Raw genomic sequence first — 4,425 nt, 5'->3', positions numbered from 1 at the left:
ATTATCCTGTTTTTATTTTGCTAAGATGAGTCATCCTGAGAATACTAAGTTGTGTGACTTTACTAGCACTAACAATAATGATTTTATTAGTACACCTATTGCTCCACCTGCTCCTAAATCAGACTTTTATGAAATTAAACCTGCACTGTTAAATCTTGTCATGAAAGAGCAATTTTCTGGTGTTAGTACTGAAGATGCTGCTGCACATGTTAATAATTTTATTGAACTTAGTGAGATGCAGAAGTATAAGGATGTAGATGGGGATATTATTAAACTGAAATTATTTCCTTTCTCTTTAAGAGGAAGAGCTAAAGAATGGTTGCTATCTTTGCCTAGAAATAGTATTGATTCTTGGACTAAATGCAAAGATGCTTTAATTGGAAAATATTATCCTCTTGCTAAGATTATATCATTGAGAAGTAGCATTATGAATTTTAAGCAATTTGACAATGAGCATGTTGTTCAAGCTTGGGAAAGAATGAAATCTTTGGTAAAGAATTGCCCTACCCATGGAATGACTACTTGGATGATCATCCAAACCTTTTATGCAGGACTAAATTTTTCTTCAAGAAATCTCCTGGATTCAGCTGTTGGAGGTACCTTTATGTCCATCACTTTGGGTAATGCAACAAAGCTTCTTGATGATATGATGATAAATTATTCTGAATGGCACAACGAGAGAGCTCCACAAGGTAAGAAGGTAAATTCTATTGAAGAAACCTCTTCCTTGAGTGATAGGCTTGATACTATTATGTCTTTGCTTATGAATGGTAAAACTCATGTTGATCCAAATAATGTTACTTTAGCCTCTTTGCACAAGAAGAGCATGTTGATGTGAACTTCATTAGAAATAATAATTTCAATAACAATGCTTATAGAAATAATTTTGGTAGCAACAATTATAAGCCCTATCCTCCTAATAATGGTAATGGTTATGTCAATTCCTATGGTAATGCCTACAATAGCAATAGAAGTGTACCCTCTAATCTTGAAACCATGCTTAAGGACTTTATTAGTACACAAACTGCTTTTAATAAATCTGTTGAGGAAAAGTTTGGCAAAATAGATGTTCTTGCTTCTAAAGTTGATAGCCTTTCTCTTGATGTTGATCTTCTTAAATTAAAGGTTATGCCTCATGATGTTAAAGAAAGCAAAACCTTGAATGCCATTCAAGTTAGAATTGATGATAATGTTAGATTGTTTGGCTGAATTGCATGCTAGGTGGGAAAGAGAAGATGAAATAGCTAGAAAGAATAGTATGACTAAAGTTTGTACTATTACCACCACTAGTAATGCTAAAATTACAAATGATAGTAAACCTCCTACTATTAATGGCAAAGTAATTGGTGTTGGCAATGATTCTACTCCTTGTGTTAAACGTTTAAAATTTCCTAAAACCACTAAAACTGTTTCTGATAAAAGCGCTGAAATTTTTCAAAATATGGGAGACAATGGTCCCATTACCTCTGATAATAATGATCTTGATTTTGATGGTTGCCATATTTCTGAAGTAATTAAGTTCCTACACAAGCTAGCTAAAATTCCTAATGCTAGTGCTACAAATGGCTTTTGTGACGCCCCCGATTCAATCGTACACTAATCATACACGCAAATGTGTACGATCAAGATCAGGGACTCACGGGAAGATATCACAACACAACGCTAGACACAAATAAAATAATACAAGCTTTATATTACAAGCCAGGGGCCTCGAGGTCTCGAATACATAGCTCTATACACAAGAGTCAGCGGAAGCAACAATATCTGAGTACAGACATAAGTTAAACAAGGATGCCTTAAGAAGGCTAGCACAAAAGTAACACGATCGAAGAGGCAAGGCCTCCTGCTTGGGACCTCCTAACTACTCCTGGTCGTCGGCGGTCTCCATGTAGTAGTATCCATCGACGGTGGCATCTGGCTCCAGGGATCTACCATCTGGTTGCAACAACCGGAAAGAAGAAAGAGGGGGAAAAGGGAGTAGCAAAGCAACCATGAGTACTCATCCAAAGTACTCGCAAACATCAGATCTATACTAAGTATGCATTGGTATCAAAAGGAAGGTTTGTATCTGTGGACTGAACTTCAGAATGCCAGAATAGAGGGGAAAGGCCTAGCCTATCAAAGACTAGCATCTTCAAGCAGCTCCAAGCATCTTGCAGCATGTAGAAGAGTAAAGAATAGCAATTTAATATTTAACAAACATGTTGTAACATCAACGCCCAGAAATCCTTCCTCGTCTCCCTGCGAGAAAGCAATCCCGGGGCCACATATCCATCACATATCTCAAGTATCCATTTCTAGTTATATAAGGTCCGGATACAAGTCTGAACATCCATTACCATGGACACGGTATTCGAATATATTTCTTCCCTGCAGGAGTGCACCACATTACCCAACACGCTGGATCACTCTGGCCGGACACACCTTTCTGGGGTCAATGCCCGGTCTCGGAAGATCAACACGTCGCAGCCCTACCTAGGCTCAGCAAAGAGGTCCCTGCTGGTCTACATCGTAAGCACTCCGGGGTCTTGGTCCCATCACCCGCAGCACTCCGGGTGGTTGCGAGCAGGGTGAATACCAGCACCGCCTCGGATGGCCAGCACGATTTGACCGTGCCGCACTGCTGAACTGGACGTCTGACAAAGCTTCGGCTGATACTGCAACGTCGAGGCCCATATCTATTCTCATGTGGTAGTTAGTGCGTAAAGGCCAGAGCCCAACTCAGAACAAATACCCAAACCTGTTAGTGCATTGGGGGTTCGCGGAAATGAGCAGAGACTCACGATAAGGTGACCATGTCGCCCCGTCTCATGGACTTACGGCAAGGGCCCAGACCGCCCGGCCATGCCACGTGGAAAACTCGCACGTGCTCAACGGGCCCGCCCGACTTTCACATCAACTCGAGGGTACCCCTCAGGGCCAACCCGACTTCAACAATGGTCTCAAGTAAAGTCAAGGTAACCGTGTGTCCAAACATCAAGGGGAAAACCCGAGGAATCACCCAAGGAGGATTCCACTCGATGTAATCATCAAGGTGAACGTAAGAGGATCCACCATCGAGGTTCACACTTGAGGTGTTGCATGACAGAGCCGTATCGGGAATGGTGAAAGAGGAACCACCCTCGATGACCACGATCAAATAGCTACACTACAGAATTATCATCAGGAGTGTGTTATGAGGGATCACCCTCGGCACTCGATAGTAGCTCTACAGAGTCGAGCAACTAAAGGGGCGTGATGTGATGTGAGGTGTCGGGCTCTGGTCGTTGATCACGTTGATCGAGGCGTCGATGATGAAGCAGGGGCGACAAGGACAAGTGGGCGTCACTGATGGATCACTAACCAACCTACACTACACAGTTTATGATAAGCAGGTAGGTAACAAAAGCAGGTACAAAAGCAGGCTATGCATCAAAATAGGAGCAAACAATAACAGTAGCAAAATCTAATGCAAGCATGAGAGTATAGAATGGGCGATATCGGGATGATCAAAGGGGGGCTTGCCTGGTTGCTCAGGCGAGAAGGAGGGGTCGTCATCGACGTAGTCGATCACAGCGGCATCGGCAACCATCATGGGGTCTACCGAAGAGAAGAGGGGGGGAGAGAAAAGTAAATACATAGCAAGCAAGAGCATAACATGATAACATTCAGAGCTAGACGTGTTCTAACGCGGTGCTACACAATACCGGCAAAGGGTGATAACATTCGAGAAGTTTTCCCAGAGTTAGGCATTTTCGGACAGATGAAACGGAAGGGAAAGGTTGCATGTTTGCTATGATAGGGGCATGTCATAGATGAACGGTCTGCATATTCGAATTCATCTCATAGTTCTGAGCAACTTTCATGTAAAAAAGTTTTTCATCCGAGCTACGGCTTATTTTATATGATTTTCAAAGTTTTAATATTATTTTGAAATTATTATTAATTCAAAATTAGAATTATGACATCAGCCTGACATCATCATGATGTCAGCAGTCAACAGAGCGTTGACTGGTCAAACTGACATGTGGGGTCGTTCTATCATAGACCTAACTATCTAACAGATTTAAATTTAACTAAACTAGTTCATTAGGCTAACTAAGCAAGGTTAATTAAGTTAGTTAATTAACTCTTTAATTAATTAACTAATTAACTAATTATTTATATATATTTTTAAATCTTTTTTTTACACAAGGGCGTGGGGCCCCAACGTCAATGGCCTAGGTGGTTAATCGGGCGATGGGCGAGCGGGTTAACGGGCGGGTGCCCGTGCGAGGGCATGGGGCAACAGGCGCCTGCGAGGACACGGCGCCGTCCGGGGAGGGACGTGGCCAGGCCGGGGCGGTGACGGCCGGAGTGGGGCGGCGCGGCGAGTGCCGTAGAGGCACGGGTGAGCGGCGGGGAGGGCGGCCATGGGGTGGGCAGCAGGCGCGGTCCCGAGCAGCC

Source organism: Triticum aestivum, chromosome 4B (genome assembly GCF_018294505.1).
Source record: "Triticum aestivum cultivar Chinese Spring chromosome 4B, IWGSC CS RefSeq v2.1, whole genome shotgun sequence".
NCBI lineage: Eukaryota > Viridiplantae > Streptophyta > Magnoliopsida > Poales > Poaceae > Triticum > Triticum aestivum.
The sequence above is the reverse complement of the archived record's forward strand: the minus strand, read 5'-3'. Positions refer to the sequence as shown.